This window comes from Pteropus medius, unplaced genomic scaffold (assembly GCF_902729225.1).
Source record: "Pteropus medius unplaced genomic scaffold, Ma_sr-lr_union100, whole genome shotgun sequence".
Classification (NCBI taxonomy): domain Eukaryota; kingdom Metazoa; phylum Chordata; class Mammalia; order Chiroptera; family Pteropodidae; genus Pteropus; species Pteropus medius.
The window spans coordinates 2,775,767-2,798,783 of record NW_024355205.1 but is presented as its reverse complement, the minus strand read 5'-3'; the positions used below and the strand labels follow the sequence as shown (position 1 = coordinate 2,798,783).

The following is a 23,017-nucleotide window of genomic DNA, read 5'->3' as shown; positions in this document are numbered from 1 at the left end:
GTACCCCCAGGGGCAAGTCATCTAAAGTAGGTTTGTCTATCACTTCTGGGTGGTAGGAACCCTGCCAGCTCATGGTGGGAGATTCATAGCTGAGGAGGGACCTTGTCAACATCCTGGGGGTGGTAGCAAGATCTCACTTATCAAGTGTTTGTTTCAGGAACCAACTGTCTAATTAGGACTTCTTTTCCTGATAGAATTAGAAGTAAACCTTTTTTTAAAAAATGGCTTAAGAAAAAGAAATGGGATTAAGGTGACCATATGAGAATCTTTTAACATATGATAGCTGCTGAGACCTAGACAAGAGTAATATAGACTTCCAGCAGAACGAATTACTTGGCACTTGATATCAAGACTAAATAATATTGTGAAATTTTATGCCCTGGTTATTTTAAAGAACACGATGAAGCATAATTTCTCTACAATTAGCAAAATAAAGCCACCTGGAGGAAGCACACAAGGGATAATTTATTCATTTACTCAGAAAAGTTAATTCAGCACCTGCCAAGAGACAGGAAGTGTGCAAGATTGTTCTGGAGAATACTGTTAATTGGACCCAGCCTTTAACCCTCATGTAGTTTATAATCTACCTACCATAGAATTTGATGACTTATTGAAGTTCCTTGTTTTTAATTTAATATTAAAAAAAACCATACTCAGTAATATTAACAAACTAGATTTTAATGGTTGGCATTATATATAAATCAGGCTAGATGGTAGAGATCTGCTATGCTTTGCAGTTTGTTTTTTAAAGATCCATTGTCTCACAGATGAGCTCAGTGTGTCGGTTTGGCTCTTTGGCTTTTTATGCTGCTGCTTTATTGCTGCCCTCCATTCTTAATTCTACATCCAAAAAGCTGTTGACAAGGAGGTGGGGAAAGTAGAACACATGACGGACAATCGGCAGTAGCTATTGGTCAGTAGTTACTGGGTACAAATCTCTTTAGCCAGTTGCTGTAGGTCTGAGGGACTGACTGAATTAGGTAATTCATCCATATTCTGCTCAGTGTGATTAGATAAATTGCTAGGGCAAGTGTATATCCTGGAGTGATACCAAGAGCAACAAGTGCCAAGTACTAAATAGAACATGGAGAGACTAGATTCCCATCCCTGAGAAGTTTCCATTCTCCATGGAACACTAATATTCCTCCTCTTCCCTGAGAATGCCTCAAGCAATTTAATTGTCAAAGCAAGAGGAAGGCTCAGAAACCTGTACAAACTATCCAAGAGTGAAGGGAAGAAGGAAGAGAAGAAGAAAGGTGAGGATTTTTATTATTGTCTCTTGCAAGAACTACTGATACTTAAACTTCTGTATTCCACTTTCAAATTTTGGGTTCTTAGTTTGCACGCAGTTTATAAAACTCAGAGAAAGCATCAATTTATCAGCCCGAAATCTACACAGTGTGGTTCATCAAGAGCGTAAGGTAAAGATTTCAGTTCTTTCAGTTCTAATCTAGCGATATTTGCTAAGTGACAGACATGTGCTAATGCTAAAGATGCGGGGATAAGCAAGACGGCATGTTAGGAAGTTTACAGTTGCTGGTGGGCGTCATCATGAACAAACAGAATTATATGAGACTAAAAGAAATATATGCTAAATATAGGGGTGATAAGATGTAGACAATTTTGATCAGCAGAATTCTTTATCGAGAAAATACTTTGTTTGGATGAATTGTTTGTGGAGTAAGACTCCAAACACACTCTAGTAATAATGGATGGTTTCTACATTACTTTAAGGGGAGAGTGAATCTTGTTAACCAAAGAGCGTTTTATATCTGAACACTATGACGGATTTGATTATGTGCTTTTTAGGAATAGTCTCTGGAATAGAGATGAATACCTTTGATAGTATGGAGGGAATAATATTAAGTCAGCATGGAGAAGAGATCTGGACAGAAGAGAGCTGTCTACTAGACAGCATAATGGTCAAATGCTGCTTTCAACATGGCTGGCTGTGGTGCTGTAATATACAGTCATGTGCTGTATAACAACATTTAGGTCAACCACAGACCTCATATAGGACCGTGGTCTCAAAATAAGATAATGGAGAAAATGAAGAAAATTCCTATCACCCAGTGATGTGGTAGCTGCTGTTAAATTGTAGTTCAAAAGCATTACACACATGTCTGGGTTAATGCTGGTGTAAACACACCTACTTGTTGCCAGTTGTAAAAAAGTATAGCACATATAATTATGTACAGTACATAATACCTTATAATGATAATAAATGATTATGCTACTGGTTGTATTTACTATTCTGTACTTTTTATCATATTTTAGAGAGTCCTCTTTCTACTTACTAAAAAAAGTTTGCTGTAAAAGAGTATGCTGGCAGAAACCTAATACATCCCATATTTACTGCGTCTCTTGATTGCATTATTTTTCTCTTGCGCTTGATTTGATCTCATGTTGTTTTGTACAGTAACATGCTGTTTAGGCTTATAGCCTGGGGGCAATATGCTATACCATACAGTGTAAGTGTGTGGTAGGCTGTACCATCCAGATTTGTGTAAGTGCATGCTATAATGTTCATAGAACGAGGGAGTTGTGTAACGACACGTTTCTCAGAAGGTATCCTTGTTGTTAAGTGGTGCATGGCTCTAAATAGTCCCCTTCTTTAGGACTGTCAAAGGAATCTTTGGTAAAGTAGACAATGGTTAATATGGCTTTTGTGTGTCTTTTTGAAGAATTTGAAACCTCATTAGAAGTTCTGTCTGGGTTGGTGGTAAGAGGGTGAAAAAATCGCCCTGTGCAGATTCCATTACCAGTAATAACTACCAACAGCATCAAGTGTCTGGCTTGTGGAAATCGGCTCCTAATTGATCTCCCATCTTTCACCCTTGCTCTCCAGTGGTGTTTTTTACACCAAGTAGTCCAAATGATCCTTTAATAACAGGAATCTGATGGCAGCAGACCTCTTTTCAAAATTCTCCAATAGCATGCATTTCATTTAAAACAAAATCCACTTTTGTAACCATAGCTAACAAGTTCCTACTTGTTGGGTCCCTGGTTGCTTCTCTGAGCTCATTTCCTGCCGCTCCCTTAATTCTTACTCTGCTGCAATCTCATTTTCTTCTCCTCATTGCTCAAACACTTGAAGCACTTTCTCATGTCAGACATTTGCATTTATTGTTTGCTCTGCTAGGACATCATCTTTCAATCAGCCACCTAATTCATTTTTTCTTTCTTTCATGTCTTTTTTCAATGCCATCTTCTTGTTAACGTCTTACTAAGGATTCTTAGTAAGTATTCTTAGCAAGTATTCCTCTACTCTCTCTCCCCACACCTGACTTGGCTCTATTTAATTTACAGAGTTTATATGTTTGTTTATTATCTCTCTCTCCATAGGAGCGTGAGCTTTGTCAGTATTTTGGTGCTATATTTCAAAAGCCTAGAATTTTCCCTGTACAATTGTCCCTGTACAAATGTAGGCAAATAATAAATAGATGTTGAATGAGTGGGTGAATGAATGAGGTTGTACAGGTAGAGACCACAGAGTAAAAGAGAAACTTGAAATAGATTAGAAACCTAGCCAGCAACTAAGGTTTATAAGAATAGTGGTAGAGAATTGTTTCCAAATAATCCTATTCATTCTTTAAAATTTTTGACTTGGAACAAGGCACATAAATGATGTGCTTTGTTTTGTCAAAGGGATAAAACAAAGGGATAAAACCTCTGAGGGAGGCAGAGATGAGAGTGTAGGTCTGACCCTTTCCCTGAAGATGCACAAGTGGCCTCTGGGCAATAAAATTCCAAGGCAGGAAGCCCTGGAAAGGCAACTTAGGCAAGTATACATCATCGTCCATGCACCAGGCCTTCCTGTCTTTCCATGCCATGGGTCTCAGGTCACTTTCTGCTCAGGTAGCTGACTACGGTCTCTTTAGGTTGGAAGCATAGAGAATAAGTTGTAGTTGTGATTACTTAGGGAGCAGAACAGAGAATGAAGAAGAGTAGAGAAGAAAGAGGAAAAGAAAATAGTGAAGCTGTGATAGGGTTTTGGAATAAATATGATATAAAAAAACCCAGCCAGGTGAAATATGAAGGCGATGTAGAATTTCCTCACTTTTTTCTCCACTAGGGCATTGCTTTTGCCCCCTCTATCTTCTCCATCCTACTTTGTATCACCAACTAGAAGAAACATAGCAGTTACTTGGGTCTTTGTATTACTGAATCAAAGATACTTGGGCTACAACTTAAATTTTAGATAATAAGACACTGCAAATGATATATATGACAATAACAGTGATAAAAATGGCTCATGATCATTGAGTGCCTCCACTGACCAAGCTCAACAAAGCCCCTTTCCATATATTACCCCCAATCTTTACATCAGCCTTATAAGATAGGGATTGTCCTCATTTTAGATATGAAGAAACTAAGGCTTGGGACACATTAAATGAATCTAGAACTTTTGCATCTTGGAAATACTCCTTTTTGATATATCTCTCTCACAGAAGCTGACGTGCAGCCTTAAGTAGAGTTGAGAGTTACTCTAAGCAGTAATGAATTGAAGGAAAGTAGAAAAGCTACAAGAACTAAATTCTCATTATCTTTGACATAATAATAGTGCGTGACACTGTACTTTAATAAACTTCTGGCAACTGGAATTAAGGGAATAAATAAAAATGTCAAAAATTAATGATTGCAGACAGGGCAGCAAGAAGAGGGACTCATGTGAATTCATCATTCCCCTACCCTACCTTACTTAAATCCTATGTTAGAATGATAATATTGTGTATTTAAAAAGTATGAATTATTAGACACAAGGGGACTTATTTCTTTGGAGAGGGCGGTTCAACTATTAGAACTGCAGAGGAGAATCTTCAGCAAGCTCTGTAGTTGCTGGGTAAAAAAAAAATGATGATAGAAGAGAAAATCTCAGGGAGTAAAAGGAAGTAAAGATTTGTTCTGAAATCAGCTCTTGATTACTTATCATCAAGGGGCCCAGAGTAAAGAAAGGGACACAGATATGCAACAAACAAACAAACAAACAAAAACAACAATCTCAGAACCTCATTTTCATTTCCTCCAGCAAATCTGCTTGGAAGACTATTAAAAAGTCACTAAATTTATAGATGATATTTTAGTTTCCTTCTGTGTCTTTCCTCTCCCTTTCCTAACACAAAAATAGACAGATAGAAAGAACTCAAGACTTTATCATAGAATGATAGAGATTTGGTGGCTTGCAGTTTTAAAGGGAAAAAAAGCTTATTCTCTAATTTCTTTGTGTGTGGCTGAAAGCTGTCTGGTCTCTCAGGTGACCACATTAAAAGCTTGCTAATTCGTCCATTAAAAGATTTGTCAACTAAACAGCCCACCACACAAGAGCTGCCTTAGGCTTCAGAGGAAAAAAGCCAAAACAAACATTACCGGGGCCCTTGGATTTGGGTCAATGGAAGAAAAGGAAAAAAAATGTCTACGGCGCCCGGCTCCAGTTATCTCTTCCCAGCCTGCTGCTGCTCTTGGCGTTGACTGCCGTGCGGCCAAGCAGCCGGATGAAGTTCCTTGCCGAGAGGACTCAACCATTCACTCACCCCTTACTTTTAATTCTTTCAACCATTTATTCATCCATACATTCAACCTCAGCTGACTTCTGTAACTCTACAAGCTGAGTCTGAAGGGAATTTAGAACACCTGTGAAGAGTCTCAGATGAACTAGATTATAATTAATGTTGCTACACTTTGAATATAAAAGAAATGCTTCTGTTAACATAACAGAGAAGTCCTTGCCAGGAGAGGACGAATAACCCAGAAATCCATAACATTTGAGGCCTAAGCTTTCACCTATTTAGCTCTTATCACAGTGTAGTGTAACCGCCTACTTATCCGTGTTCCACTCAACAGTTAGCTCCTTGAGGTCTTGTATCCCAGCACCCAACACAGTTCTTGGCAAACAGTAGGAGCTTAACAAATATTTGTTGAGTAAATTGAATGAGATTGGGCAGATTCCCATGATGTCAGCTCATGAGGTCTTTTTACATGAGGTAGCTCAACTCAGCAGCTCCTCTGGAGGATTCTAGGATAAGTGAATACCTTGGGGGCAGGGACCACCTCTCTTTTATCCTTGTATCTGGAGCACACTGTTTGCTTAAGAAATGAGTGAAGGTCTGTGTTAACTCCAATGTGTGTGTGTGTGTGTGTGTGTGTGTGTGTGTGTGTGAGATAACCTTTTCGGATAGCCTCATCCCATCTTTAGCTTGGAAGGTCTTCAGGAGATCAGCACAGATGCCTGGACTTTCCTGAAAACCTCCAGAGAGAATCAAATCGGGGGCACTTTCTACAGGCCATGCTAAGCTGCTAGCGAACAGTTCAGTGATGCAAGGAGTTGGCCAGTGGGGCAAAAAGGCCAAGCCCTGTTAGCCAGTTTGGGGATAGAAATAATAAGAGTGGAAGAAATGGCTTTAGCAATAGTATTTCATTATGACTTCAAGAAAACCACGCAGGAAACACACAGCTCACTGCTGATAACTATGAAAACAGGAAATGGACAAAATTAAATATAAGATGAAGAAATAAATGAGTAGTTTAATGGGAAAAAGGAGGCCTAGGGCTCTTAAATTTACCATGACTCTACCTTACTCAAGACTATTCATAAAAATAAATTCAATATGAACTTGAATTAAATATAAGCACTAAAACATAAGAATTATAAGAAAATATAAGAGGATCACTTTTATCTGACCTTTTGAAAGGGAAACTATTTTTAAGCACAAAAGCAAAAGCGAAAAGCCAATTACAAAACAGCACCTTTATGTATTATATTAGAATGCATAGAGAAAGCTTTATTTTCTTCATTAAGACTTCATTTTCATGCTTTAAATAAAATATATGACTGTTGAAATCAAAACAAATAAAAACATGCAATTAATAATTAAACCAAATGAAAAAAGGTATGCATTTGTTCCCAATGTGGCACACCAAAGCACCATCCCATTTCTTCCCTCAGGTTGTTTTTTTTGTGTGTGTTTGCTATTAAATTTCCAACCTACCTTCAAAAAATTGCATAAACACATATGCGGAGGACTAAGGAAGGCTCAGAAAGTAGATAGCACAACTCATCTCTGGTCCTGGAGCTTATCGAGAAATGATCTATATTCTTAGATGCCCCTTTCCTAATTATCCTAATGTCCAAGTATTTTCATCTTGAGAGAAATTCCTTCTTTCATTGGCCCTAACTCCTCTCTCACATTTTACACTTGTTCCTTCCTATTTCTTAGCATGGCATTCTAAATTTCTCACAGTGGGTTCCAATAACCTGTATTCCTAGCCCCCTGCCCCCTTTGGCACAAACACATATAATACACTTCATCTACCATTGCTATACCTGGAACATCTATTACACTTTAAACCTTCATATTGTTCTCTCTGCCTGAATTTTCATTTTTTCTCTTTTCCATCTAATAAATTTTACTTATTCTTAAAGAACCAATTCAAAAGGGATCTCATGCATTATCAAGTCTTTCCTAATGCTCTCTGTTGGAGGGCACCCCCTTCTCGATTTCTGCAACAGTGTCCCCACATGTCCATTTTTCTACTTTATCACATTACACCTATTAGCTGCATGTGGGTTTATACCCCTGACCTAACACGCTCCTTGAGTGTACAAACTATGTCTAATTCAGCTTTGTGTCCCCAACGTCTTACACAGTGCCTGAAATAGAGTAGACACATCTTTGTTTTATAAATGAATGAATAACATTGTGAGTGACAAAATAAAAACTGGTTGTTACATTCCTCTATGAAATAGTTTTTAATTCTTTAAGGTGGAGTATCAAACCATTCTTTAGCAATTTTCACTTTGCTAAAGGGGCCTGAGAGAATTTTCACTTTAAGTCACATTTGTTTTATGTCTCATTTTTCAACCTTTTGCATATTGGAATCTGATACCTCTAGAATTTGAAGCACAGGATTTACTATAAAGTATCCATAAAGAAGGTCAAGGAACACTCCAGCCTTTGGGTTCTATTTCTTGTTATTGTGTATTTAAAGGTTCAGGTATTTCCAGTTACTTAGAAGTAAATAATAAATTCCTAGAGGTTTCCCTTATTTGTCTGGATTAGTATATTTATTCCCATGACAATTATTATATTACTTCTGAAATTCCAAAGTGCAGCTAGAAAGCTCCCAGAATAGGTGTCATGTTTTTTAGTGAGTAACTTATTTACTTAACCACAAAATTGCCCTACTATATGCTAATAGGCTACTATGTTTGCTGTCTTTCTTTCCTTTTTTTTTAAATTTTATTTTTTTATTAATTACTTTTTTATGGTGACATTGGTTAATGAAATCCAGTAAGTTACAGCTGTACATTTTAACAGTGAGGCATATATATATATATATATATATTTACATTGTGCGTTCACCTCCCATAGTTAGATTTCTTTCCGTCACCACATATTTGACTCCTTTTACCCCATCTATCTCCTCTTCTTGAAGGCCGACCAAAAGTCTAGAGGCATCAAAGGTGAAGGGCCAGCCTGAAAGGACCGGTTTATTAACTGGTGATCAATAGGTAACTTTTATTGAGGGTTACCCTGTGCCAAGTACCTGTCATCTATTATCTCATATACAATATTCACAATAGCCCTGTTTTATTATTATTAATTTATCATTATTCACAGGTAATAAAAGAGAGCCTTAGGTTAAATCATTTTCTATAGCTCACAAAAGCTCTGCGATTCCAAAGCCCTTGTTCTCTTCACTATACCTTGTTATCTCATAATAGTGGAAATTCGATAAGTCAACAGGGGATGATAGTGGATTTTTATCAGAGTCTGTCAAGGCTCTTGAAAACACTGCACTCGCCATGAAAAAGCAAATCATCTGGATGTCCAGGGTTTCCCTTAGGCAGACTGATTAACTGAGCTTCTCAATGGTTATTCCGTCAGGAGAATCAGATGTGAGCTGGTGCCAACCTTGCCCAATGTGGTTACCTGCACCAGAAGGCGATGGGAATCTGTCCTGTTCTGCAATTAACTCCAGCCTTTTATTTTTTTCTCAGAGGCCCAGATTTTCCAATTGTCCCATTTGCACAGACCAAAATTTCAGTCTTTGCTGCTTTCAGAAGTTCCTTATTTGTGTATTTCCGCCCTCCCCCCTCCCCACTTTTTTTTTGCTTATTTGGGAAAGAATGAGGAAAGGCCACATCCAGACTTTCCATGTGGGTCAGAACTGGTAAAGTGACCCCTTTCCCTGCAGAGTCCTGAAGGGCAGAGCTTGGCTGAGAGTTGACATGATCTCACGTACCTGCTGACAAATAAACAAAGGAGTTTTTACTCAGAGCCCTAACAACAACAACAAAAATCTTCTGTAGTCACATAGCCCTGCTGGCCTTAAACATGGAAGAATCTAGAAATAATCCTCGAAGCTCCTGCAGGCAACCAAATTTCACCTGCTCAGCACAGGGCCATGCAGGAAGGAATGTAGGGTTTATCTCCAGACCTTCACCCCACACTTCTCACCTAAGCAGTGGTTTGCCAGTGGCCAGCTGATAAGGGATTTCCCTTATCACTTTCCTACAAGGAAAATTTGCCATTTGACGGATGAAGTGGGGAATCCACAAGTCTAATTTAGTGTTGAACGTTTATTTCTTCTGTGTAGTTCTATTTCACATATTTTTCTCTTCCCGGTTAGAATCGATGAATTACTTAAACAAGCACTTAATGAGACCTCTTTTATTCCAGACACCAACAAATGTAAACTCTGGCTGCCCACACACGTTTTACTTACCTTCTTCACCCAGGTGCTCCTTGTTTGAATCAGACAATACCGAGATTCATAGGCTGTTCAATCTCAAATAAATATTAGAGAGGCACATTAACAGCAATTATAGTACTAATAACAAGATTTACTGGGCCAAGACTTTTGTTAATTTTTTTTTTTTTTTTTTTTTTTTTTTTGGCGAGGCAACCCGTGGTTGACCTCACAGATTGCAAGGACCTTGTCAGTTTACAATCTCTTATTTTTTATTTTTTACGACTACAGCACCTGATCTTCCTAGGTGGTCTCCCATCTAAGTACTAACCAGGCCCGATCCTGCTTAGCTTCCAAGATCAGACAGGATTGGGCTTGTTCAGGGTGGTATGGCTGTAGACCTTTCACTAAATTTTTATGTTTTATTGTTTCATTGAAACCTCAGAACAGCCTAATTACCTCCATTGAATGGAGGAGTGAGCTGAAACTAAGGGCATTAAAAACTTCCCCAAGCCCATTCTCCAGTCCATTCTGGCAGAAACATGGTGCCACCCTTCCTTATCCAGTCCTACTCTCTCAACGCAACAAAAGCATGAAGACATTAGTGACAGCCTTGAGTCACACAGAAGGTTACTGGCTACATTGCTTCTGCTGTTAACAGACTGATAAAACACACAATTCTCTAAGATTTAAAGAAATGAAGGTGTGTATTTAGAATGATGATTCTTACAGTTATTTAAAAGCAGGGAAAACTGGCTCTTTCAGAAATCAGAACACCTAGGAAGCTCCTTTAAATCTGTTGGTGTGTGGTGAAGAGATTCGCAAAGCTGATGATGCGGATAAAGCCCAATTTTTGTTCTTTTATACCGACATTCATGATAGAGAAAAAAGTTAACAAATAGGGCTTCCCAATCTTTCCTTTTATAGTTCTTCCCTTCAGTCCTGTCCTTAGCCCTGGTCTGCTAGAAACACTTTGCTATCTCAGTTCTTACTCCTCCAAGATTATGAAGGAAATTCCGAGTTGGTCTGCTTGCACTTGGCTTTTGTGATGTAAAATAGGGAAAGTGGAAAGAGAGGAGATGGAAGAATTGAGACAGAAATTTAGAGAGCCAAGGGAGAAAAGGAAGAAATGAGAAGGAATCCAAAAAGCTGGGGCCAGAGGAGACTGTGTCTTTGCAGAGAGCAGGAATACTGAGTTGAGAATGAGGGTTGAAAGTTGAAAGTATGAAGTTTGCGAGCAGCAGCAGGTGTGTAAAGGATCTAGAGAGAAGAAGACAGGACTTTTAAGAGGGATTTCTGAAGATTGTGAATTAGACCTTCCTCCTGAAAAATTTCTCAAGAGACACAGTAATGATTGCAATTACTTTTTAATTTATGTTGGTGCAGGAACAGGACACATGGAGCCCTTAATTTTAGATGAGTTGCACAATCTTTTCCAAGCATTTATCAAACATCTATTTTGTCCTAAGATGCAAAGATAAACAAGGTAAGAGCTTTACCATTATGATTTTACTTATATGTGGAATCTAAAGAACAAAATAAATGAACAAACAAAACAGAGACAAATGCAGATACAGAGAACAAACTGATGGTTGCCAGATGGGAGGGGGTTTGGGGGACTGAGTGAAAAAGGCGAAGGGATGAAGAAGTGCAAATTGGTAATTACAAAATAGTATAGGGATGTGAAGTACAGAACTGGGACTATAGTCAATAATATTGTAATAATTGTGTGTAGTATCAGGTGGGTACTAGACTAATTGGGGAGATCAATTCATAAATGATATAAACATTTAATCACCATACTGTACACCTAAAACTTGTAAAATATTGAATGGCAAATCTAATTGGAAAAAAAAAAAAGAATGTTACAAACAGATGTCGCCCTTCCTACCGAAATATAGCTAGAACTTTGCCCTTTTTGGCTGCGTGCCTGATGGATAGATCTGCACCCAATAGGAAACAAAACAAAACAAAAAAAAAACAATTTCAAGGTTCTTCGCCTGGGAGGGGTGGACTGTAACCCACAGTGTCGGAATTGAGCTGAAAGGCAAATTGATTCTACCCCTTCATTTTACAAATAATGAAACTGATGCACAGAGATGAAGTGGCTCACTCTCCCAGGGTTATGGTGCAGCAGGACCCCAACAGGGACTGAGACACCTCACCATCGGTGTCCTCTCACAGTGAGGCTCTAAATCTTTACTAGATGAATCTGAGACCCCTGAATGGAATCCTGTCTCACTGATCCATAGTGGAAGTGAAAGGAGTTGTCAGGGACTGTGAGAGGGCCTGGATACACACTAGATTCTGGAAGGTCCTTGCACATTGCCACGGTAAACGTCTGTGATGTAAGTCACACCCTCACCTGGAAGCAGGGTAAAGGCCTTCTGGGCTGTTCTCAAGTCCTGTACCCTCTTGAATTTGGGTGTTGGCACCCCCTCCATGTGGACAGGAGGACTCTGGTCATTCGGTATTGCCTTTTGTGGAGGGGAAAGGGACAGAAGGCAAAAGTGGCTCTGCTCTTTTCTGAGGAGTGTGGACTTTCTGCCTCTCCCCACAGCCTCATCAAGGGGAGGCCCACTCATGGGTGATAAATTGACGCTTGGGGAGATCAAAGGTTCACCAGGACAGTAATTCATTGTGGTGATTTATCAGCTGTTTGGGTTTGTCCTTGTGGGGAAAGAAAAGACAGTTCTGCTTGAGGTGCCATCAAAATGCTGCCTTCGTGGTGGTGGAGCCAAGGAGGCTGGGCATCTGGACGTGCCCCCATCTGGGCTATTTGTCAATGGTGTCAGTCATTCTGACACCTGACTTACTTGTTCATTCAGCACGTGGGAAGGAAGTATTCCACTGGGTGATAATGTTGTGTGAACCGACCTTTCTCTGTCAGCCCAGAAGTGAGCCTGCTACCCTCCTGCAGAGCAGCTCAATCTCTGGAATGCACTGTCAGGACAGAAGAATTGGGGTGGGGGCAGATTTTGTTGTCACCAATGATTCTTCAGGGCTGTGGGTCTGCCAAAGTCCCAGCAGCTGGAGAGGGTAAGCAAGTGCTTTCCCTTTCTTGCTTTCTCTCAGATGTGCGGGCCTCATCCTGGTGTCCTCTCCAGAACAATTAAGCAGGGTATTCTTCCGGAGGCACTGCGACCCGGGTCAGCCCTGGGCTCTGGACACCCCACCAGGGGCCAGAGTAGATGACTGTCATCCTAGCCTTTCCTACTCCTCTCCCAGAAATGCAGGCCACACCATGAATTTACCGTGTGATCTTGAACAAGCCACTAAACTTCTCTGGCACTCGGTTTTCCCAACCATCAATAACTTACCTCTGTCCAGTCTTAATAAACTATTGTGTTTTCCAATGTGTAGTTTGTGTCACCCTCTGCCACCACTCCATGTCAGAATTCTTGGGGATATTTCCTTAAAATATGGATTCTAAGATCCCATGTCAAGGAATTTTAATTTAATGGTACTGGGTGGACCCAGGTATCTGACTTGTTAACAAACTCCCAAGATGACATTTTAATGCATTTTGCTTCCCTAAATCCATGTTGTGGTGCTAAACTGAAACATTTCATTTAGTGCTAGATTACGTAATGTATTGTCTTGATTTCTAGCTACTTCACTCATGTAATGCCAGTCTGCTTTGACAAGCGTGCAAACTCCATGAGAGCCAGCATTCTCCTTCTATTTTTTTTCTTTTTCCGAATTACCCTACAGGAGATATTGATTAGAAAAGGCCATAGGGGAACTTTCTAGGGTGACAGAAATATTAGCGGTTTAGGTTAAACTGATGCAGCCATTTGTCAAAAGTCATTGAACTGTAACATGAAGACATTTGAGATTGTATTTCACAGTATCTAGGTTATACTTCAATTAAATAAATTAAATCAATTAATATTAAAAAGAACAATAACACGGACTCAAAATTCACCTACAGATAACACAACGGCAGCCAGTATGAATCAGAAATGCTTCCTTTAAGGTACTCTGTCAGCAGCATTAGAAAAGTCTCTGTCATTAACAATTTATTTCTAAACTTAACCATTTCCCACCTTCCCCACCAACGAGAAGGCAAGCCAAACATAGCTTCAGCAAGTGGAGTGGGGACTGGCAGAGACTCTAGAATGACTCAAGGAAGCTGAATGGAAAAAGAGGAGTGTCTACCTGTTTATCCCGTCCTAGGCTTCCGTCTGGCCCACAACCATCATCGGTCCTAGCAGCTAGCTCCCCTCCCTGCGTCTTCCGCTGCTCTCCCCCAAGTAAAGCTGTGAAGACTGCCCATTTCATTCTAGACATTTCTCTTGGGCTGCTTTCACAAATAAAAATTTCGTTCATTCATTCATTCATTCATTCATTCCTTCCACATTAATTAAACCTCTCTGTATCAGGTACTGGACTGGCCCTATAGTTGCAGAAATGAATGAAAAACAGTTTCTGCCCTCAAACCTTCTCAGTCAAGCGGGCCTGGTAAATAAATATGCAATTTTAGGACAGGATATAAACCATCTGTCACAGGTCCAGTGGGCCTGTGACCCCAGAGGAGGACACTTGTGAGATGGGGAGAAATGGCTCCTGAGGCACCAAGGAAAGGCCTATGAGTAGAGGAGGAGGGGCTCTGGGAAGATGGGATGACATCATTTTAGCTGGGGGAAGTGATGGAAAAAGACCACGAATTATCTAAGGAGTTTGGACTTTATCCTGAAGCTGCAAATCCTGTTTTTAAAGTTTTATTCTTAAGTAAAGGAGTGACAAGCTTTGTATTTTATTTCCCTCTCCTTTTAACCTAAAGAAATGTACAGTAATTTCTACTATCCTGGTCTCCACCCTACACTGCAGAAAGGCCCAGGGTTTAGGGTTGTACGCCCTTGGGTGTCACCTTCACCACTCCCCTTTCAGTAATGAGGAAATCCAGAGGCTCAACATGTGAACCTCAGGTTCTTCAAACACCATCTTAATATCTGAATCCTTATCTTCCATAATGATACCTGGGCTCTTGAACTTACTGCTTTTAGTGACTTCCAAACTATCTTGTTAAATAAAGGGTTCTAGTTAAAATGCAAAGTAACTTCTCACCCACCCCAAGATGATTTGTCTGGTAACCTCAACCACACCAAAGAGAGCTGGGAGTACGAAAGTTCAAATGTGTAACTTCAGTGTCACTAAATCCATGCTTTAAACATTGTTGGGACATATTCAGTTATTCAGTTCTTAGAGGCTGATCCACTCATGTCAAACACAACTGAGAAAAGCCTGGCATTTTCCATTTTCAGCCCAGGGCAGTTTAGAGGCAACAGCTGAGAGTGAGGGAAAGAACAACTCCACAGCAAGCAGGCAGGAAGGAGAATTCAAAAGACACAGCCACCTGTGGTCACAAAGAAGAGAGACAAAAAGGTCTCATACCTTCCCTTGGCCATATGGGCATTTCTGTCCAGTGAAGCAAAAATTTTCATTGTTTCAATATAACAACCATTTTAATAGTCATGTAAAGGCTACTCATGTTTGTTGTATTCTGTTTAATAAGATGGAAACAGGTATGATATACTTTTAAAAAATCCATCAAAATGATGATAATATCATAATGTTGGTGATTCAGGGAAAATATTTCAGTTGTTTGGAAATTTCATTTACAAGGACTATGTCACTCTCCCATGGAACAAATGAATGAAACATTTCTGTGTTCATAAGTTACACTGAGTTCTATCAGTAAGATGATGTAGCTGAAATGGCCTTTATAGCTAATCTTACAAATGGAATTTGAAACCTTTCCATTCTCAGTTTCAACTTTCCTCCATGGATAACAAAGTGCTTAGAAAGGGATCCTTTAACCCCTTTGTACACTAAGGACCGGTGATACTTACTGAGGCTGACATAAGGGTCTTTCCCAACACCTGTGAGAAGACACCTTTTCCTTCTAGCCCCTCAGGACTGCATTGAGAATGGTTGCTTCTCTGCGTTAGCTTTCCAATAGCATCTATTCTTAAATCAAGGGACTATTATGAATGAATCTCATGTACATTAGCATCTGGTGAGAGTCTGCTGTGCCCATGATCAACACAGCTTTATGCAGGTGATATATTGGTGGAGTGTTTGGTGGAGATGAAATTCTGACACTTGAGGCTGGGTGAGGCTGCGGTGGAATGTGGATTAAAAAAATCTCTATAGGAGCTATCATTTAGTTCTTTGAAAACACTATGCTGGTAAAAGCTCTCAACTTCTATTCTCTTTCTAATCAATTATTCTCTACAATTTATAGAATACTTTCAAATATACTACCTTTTCCCCTACTTACTTCCCCGTGCTTCTAAAACCTTCCATTTTTGTCTTACTCTGACTTCATATGAAAAAGCACATTCAGAAGAATGGCAAGTCTCTCTTTCTGTTAATTGAGATAACAAAATGGAAGTTTCTTCATTGCCTAACTTGTGGATTTTCTGAAATCTCCTTCTGCTAAAAAATTAGCATAATCAAAGGGGAAAATAAAAGTGCTGTTTTCCTTCTCCATGTTTACTAGCATCATTCAAATTCTTTAGTGTCGTTTCTAACAAATGGTTTATTTAGTGAGGTTCAAACCCTTGTGCTGGCTCAAGTCAGGGTTTTGGGTTATTTTTGTTCAGTGACACTCCTCATTTTCCTAGCCTTGCTTTGAGTTGAATCCTAGCATCCCATACAGGAGAGAGCACAAGAGATATACTCTCAGGCCACTTAGCATCTTCATGTTTGTCTTCCTCAGCTACCACATGAGGCTAACATTCCTCCATTCATTGTTGCCTCTCTCACAAGGTGGTATGTGGCCAGTGGGAGACCAGCCACCTGTGAAAGCACTCTTTAAAGTATGAACCCTTTACATAACACCAAGACAAGGTTTATTATCTGGTACAGTAATCAATTGCAACTCATGGGGCTAGAATGTGCCCTCCCTTCTCCTTGAGGAATTGTTAGAATTAACCTCCAAACAAATAAACTTGCAGAAGTTATTTATACATATTTTGGATATAATGTCGAGTTCCATGCTTCTTCTTATCACCTCATACAAAGCTGCTCCCTTGAGAAATTAGCGACATGGTTAAGGCTATCTGATGTATTGCTTTAAATATTTGCCCTGGGTATTGTTTCAAGCAAGAGAAAGAAGAGTATCAAGAAAGTCCATTTATATCTGCTCTTCACTTGAAATGTTTTCTATGTGCCCATATTCTGATTTCAGTGTGTTTGCAGAAGGATAGTGAGTCAGCCAACTCCTGCTGGTGGGGATTCCTGAGGGTATTGTTGCAGTGGATTCCATTGTGTGTAAAGATATGGTCAGTCACACTTCTTGTTGCACTGCGAATTTTTAGCTTCTCACACACTTCCAGTGGGAGAGAGTGAGACTGCACAAGTGTCTGTGGTATGAGTGCAACCTTCCTGGCATTTACAGCCTCAAGAGTCTGTGGATTTGGGTGGATGCTTTATTTGCCTTTCACCTGCTTTGCCAAGCTCCCAGCCAGCTGGTATTTCCATTACTTCCCTGTTGTCTGCTGCAGCTGGGGATGTTTTGGCTTTTCACTGATTGGAACTAATTATTAACTCTGTGGGGTAGGTTATCATCTTATGTTAATAGCATTACAAGGGGCTTTGAGATGCTGCTGCTTGATAAGACCTTCTGAGGCTGTTCTCCCGGGGGCTCCCAGAAACCCGAGAATGGCACCCTTACCCCACATGGGACCAACCTGATTTCCTGAGGAGGAAATGCTTTGCAGTGAAGGCACCCTGTCCTCAGTCTGTCTTCCTGATCTAACACCAGGAACCTCAAGCGGCCAAACTCCTTTAGGCAATGAGGTTCAAGTTTCACATAGAGCTGTCCTATTTGGCAAAAATAAGCAGCCTGTTCACGTATATTTTAAACTACTCTTCTGAGCTTCCTAAGGACGCCCTGCAACCTGTTGTGCAACCTGCTTGTTGTGAAGTTAGGGGAAGAACAATTCTAGAAAGGTGTCCAAAGTCAGTCAGCTGAGACTGTGTATAGAGAGTTCCTTCGGGGCGGACACCACATGGACTCTGGGAGACATGGGGAGGAGTTAGAGGATCAAAGGGAGAGAGAGATGTGGTCAAGGAGAAGGACTAAAGTGGAGGAGACACTTGCCCCCACTTTTGCCCTTGAATAGTGAGTACTCTAGCACAGGGACAGTACCCTGGCTATGGAACACTGCTAGGGGTTTAAGGAACATGCTTTCACCCTGACATGCTATCACAAACAGTCTGAGAGAGGCAAACATGACTGAACTCTTTCCTAGAGGCTCAATGCCCAGAGTGTACTTGCCACTTTTGATATGCAGCAAAAATCTTTGGTTAACTTCAATTTGTTCAACATTTTCAAGCACTCAATACTTATTGATATGAAAGCCATCAGAATGGTGATAAGACTAGTGTGAAATGGGCCCTCCCTTTCCATGACCTAGACCCCACATTTTTGTCCATCTGTCTATCCTCCTGGCCAGCTCTCCATCCCTTCTCTCTAGTCGCTCAGCGTCTGTCTTTTCACCTCTTCTGCCAATCCTGACCCCCGAGCAAAGCCTGCTCATTGGGAAAGAGTCTAAACCAATTTCGTTCACACTAAAAAAAATTCAATCTGTTACCTCTTCCAATAATATTGTCATGATTATTATCTTTACTAGGGAAAAAAAGCTCTAAGTCAAAGAAAAACATATCTAATGGTAAATTTCTGAGAGAAGGGAAACAAGCATTTATTGAGTATCTACTATGTCCCAGGGATCATGCTATGCATGTGATCCAATTTAATCTACAAAACAATCTTCTGAGGAGGTAGTTTTATATTTATTTCCCCAAGAATAAAAATGAGAGTAACTTCTCTAAAGCTACACGGTGTTTTTGGCCTAAAACAGCTTCTGGACTAATTGTTCATCAGAATTCTGGAATGCATGGAGGTATCTTAGAGCTCCTCCCAGGAAACAGAGGAAGCTGAGCAATTGAGAAGAGAGAATCTGGGCCTTTCTCCTTGGCTTCTTCCAGAGCAATGCCACTTGCATACATTTTAATATTGGATTTCAGGAAATCTTCTGTATTAAGAGCTTAACTAAAAAGTAAAAATTTAAAATAACTTGTTTGGAAAAGGGAATTTTTTTGAGGAGATTTAAGCAGTAATATAACGTGGTCATATTCAATTTTTAAGATATCAGCCTGAGGCTGTGTGGAGAATGGATGGAGCCCCGAAACAATTTTCCAAGGAAGAGACATAGAGAATCTGAACTAAGGCAGTAACAGAGGGTGTGGAGACAAGAGAGCAGAGGTGAGAGATGCCAAGAAGGTCATCTTCTTAAACCCTAGTGACTACAAGCATAGTCTTGGGAACAGAAGCCTCAGCATCATTTGGAAGATTATGAGAAATACAAATTCTCAGGCTCCACAGTAGACTTACTTGATCTGCATTTGACAAGATCCCCAGGTGATCCATATGCTCTTTTGAAATTTCAGAAGCTCTACTTAAGCCTGCTAGCCTGGCAGAGTGGGATGAAGAAAGACTATTAAGGACTTTGACCCACTTCAGACATTACGAATAGGTGATACCTTCCAGAAGAAATGCTTCCCCCTCAATAGCTTAGTGGCTATGGAAAGGGCTTTCTGATGCCATGACTTCTACCTAAATGAGCTGGCAATAATGATGTTGATGTCCTACTGCAGGCGCATCATGAGAAAGCAAAGTTCTTTGGAAAAGACAGTAATTCTGGAAAAGTAGAAGGCAGCAGGAAGAGAGGAAGAACATATAGGAGGTGGATTGACTCCATAAAAGAGCCACAGGCATAAGTCTACAGGAGCCAAAATGATCTATTGAGGATAGGATGTTGTTGACAACACTTCACGGGGTTACCGGGAGTCAGAACTGACTCAACAGTAAGTAATATACATTTGCTTTGCTATGATATTTTTCTTTGCTCTGTTGCTACAGATTTTTTCAGGCGTCCAGGTCCATTTTCTCTGACTTTGGGTGTCTTCCTGAATTGGTTCATTGTAAACCATTTACACCTAGACTAACCTTGACTTTCTTTTTTTCTCCCCCCAACACATTCTTGTCTAATGTTTTATTCTCTCAGGGCTTGCTAATTTAAGCTAAATAATACTCAGATATTTTACTTCTTCAAAGAAACATTTCAGTATTAACAGAATCTTAATTCAAAGCCATTAGAGATTATTTTAAGCATCGAGTTAATGAGGAAACACTTGAAGGTATGGGGGCCTTTGAGATCCCCTAAACTAGACAGCATCACCTCCTATTGCTCTTCCACACATGCTTGTGCTCCTGAAATTCTTGATCTCAAAGTGTGTTCATTCATACACAGAATGCTATGCCCCAGCTCCCCTGCCGCCTCCAGACTGAGCTAGGTGCCCCTTGTGTGGTCTTGGGCATATCCCCATCACAGTGTGCTATCACATTATACTCTAATTATTGATTTACATGTTCCACCCACATTGATTCTGTGTTTTTTCATCTTTACACCCTCAAAGCATAACAGACTCCCTAGCTCATACCGGAGGCATAATAAATATTTGTTAAATGAGTCAATGAAAGAATGTATGACTGTGGACAAGGCTAATTTTTGGGAGTTAGCACAGTACATTGAGCAGTAGGAGTGCATTTAGCAGTTGGAGATTAGAACTTATGAACTTCTAGCTTTATGCTGAGATCAAGGAGTTACTCTATTCTGATGTGGGTGGGTTTTAAGTATCTCTGAATTACTCTTAATACTCTAATGGGCCCTTCTGACAAAGTGTAAGCTAGAACCTGCCTCCCCACCTGAACTTTATGGGTGAGCATTAAAACCTGTTGCTCAGTATTATTTCCCTGAAGAAATTTACATACTGCTGACTGTAAAGTGGGTTTGGTCACTTATTTTCACGTTTATGGGTGTTTTAGTTTTAGTTGCAGAGGTATTTTTAGCTTGCCTTTACTTTTCGAACACTTAGAGCTCAAGGAACAATAGGCTTGCCCTTAGTACAAGTCTACTTTACCTCTGTTTGCAGAGAGATTTCCGGGCTTAAGAAATGATGCACTTTCACACAGTCTAGCTACTCCAAACAAATTCTATGGCAGTAAAAGGGATGTCAAGAATACTAAAGTGAGGAAATACTTTTGTTGTAGCTTTAAGCTTGGAGAACACATTCCTCTCCACCTTTACTTAAATAATCTTTGTACAGAAAGAGGAAACAAAGACAGATCCCTGGGAACGCAGAATGATAGAGTGTGTGTGTACATGAATGTACACATGCATTTTCATTGTTGATGTTCTCCTCAGTGATCCTTTGTTGTTACAAACAAAGACTATAATTTATCCTGATTGGCAAGTGAGCCTTATGCTTGATCTTTTAATTCTCTTCTACTAATAATCCTCAGAACAGCCTACTGCTCACCCTTTCCTTGCCCCTTACCCATTATGAAACACCTGTGAAATGTCGTTCTCACTGTTCATACTCTCGATCCACACAGTGGCCATCTTTTCTTTTTTTATTTCAATTCTCCATTTTCCCACAGCTCTACTTAATGTATATAACCTTATTAATGTATTAATGTGTAATCCACAGTTATACGAGGTTACACATTGGTCTTTTCTGGTCATTACCACTTAATACATTATATAAGAACATTGAAAGTATTAACTTTGAAAACAAACTCGAGATTTATTTCCAGCCCTTTCCCATAGCAATGAAACTGCTTGGCTTACTAGAAATTATAAGTGAACTACTCATATGGATCAAGATTGTTTCTGGCTCCCCAGCAGAAGGACTGTAGCCTGCCTCTCTTGCAACATTGAAGAGAAATGCCCCAATTTCATGTTCTGATTATTGGAATTTGATAGCATACACATGGTGAAGACTGAGACAATCTGAAGATGAATGGAGGTCCCGGAAATAATGTTCATTGAAAAAAGCATGGCACCAAAGACTCACTTTTTGGCTCTTTCATGATGTTTCTCAGCACCAATACCAACTTTAGTTATATTATTTTAGTTTTGCCAATTCTCACAACAATATTGTTTCAATTGTAACAGAATTTTTGACCGAGTGGAATCTAAGATTGACTTACACAAGCCAAGTATGCCTGAAAGATTAATATTTTTCCAAGTTTCTTTGTTGCATGTCTTGAGTTAAATTCATGTTTAGGTTAAGATTCATCAACCATTGTGAACTTGAGTTATTGCTGCTATTTAATTAATGCAGTTGATCAAAGTAGCTTTCAACACAACAGTGGGTGCCTGGCTATGGTATAATCATAGAAAAGCAACAGGTCTTAAATTTATTACATCAACTACTAGTCAAAAAAATAAAATGTCATGTAGAAATTAAAAATGCACTAATCATATCTTAGTGACAGTAGAAGATTTTTTTAACATCTGCGGAATGGGCACAAATATATTGGGAATCCTTCATTCCTTCATTTCATTAAAAAAAAATCATAAGAATAAGACTTTGCATTTAAAGTCTCATTGCAAAATACATTATCACTCGTTCCATTTTGATTCTTTTGTTTTCTTTTTCTTTCTTTCTTTCTCTTTCTCTTTCTCTCTCTCTTTCTTTCTTTCTCTTTCTTTCTTTCTTTCTTTCTCTCTCTCTCTCTCTTCCTCCCTCCTCCCTCCCTCCCTCCCTTTCTTTTTCCTCTCTCTCTTCCTTCCTTCCTTTCCTTCCTTCCTTCCTTCCTTCCTTCCTTCCTTCCTTCCTTCCTTCCTTCCTTATTTCCTTCCTTTCTTCCTTTCTTTTTTAGTATATGTGTATTTGGCTATTTTGCTGTCTGGAAGATGACAAATTATATAGTTCAATGACATAAATTACCTGAACAACTTACTGAAAAGTTACTGGCAGAAAAGGCCACCTAACTCCTGTGTTCCCTTCTTTGCTGCTATGAGAACTGGATGTTCCCTCCAGAGCCTGGTGAAGTCTGGTTGGGCTGTATTATTTTCATATCCACAGTTAGCTGTTTCCTCCAAAGGTAGTAAGTACTCTCCCACTCACTCTGTCTAAGAACGGTCATGCCAGACCTTGTTATTGCTCCCTCAGTTCTGCTATTCTGCCTCCAGCAATGTTCAGTGTTTGATAATTTAAGCAAAAGAAACCACCAGTTATATACCTAGACAATGATGAAATAAATGCTGTTCATAGCATGTGAGGATTTTATAAATTCCAGCCTGTGATCAGTTTCTACTCTAAAGAATGTGTTCTGATTGTGTCTATCTTTTCTGGCATATCTACAAATAAGATATAAACAGTTATTAATCATCTGGCACCTTTTAAAGAGACACAATCATCCTGCTGTCTAGCTTTTGGTACTATTAAGGTCTGATGTGCAGTT

The 23,017-nt window shown here is 39.6% G+C and overlaps 1 pseudogene; it reads right to left on the bottom strand.

Annotated features, from left to right (window-relative positions):
* Positions 1-9,972: 9,972 nt before the first annotated feature.
* LOC120599224 (uncharacterized) lies at positions 9,973-10,091 on the bottom strand (annotated as a pseudogene).
* Positions 10,092-23,017: the final 12,926 nt, after the last annotated feature.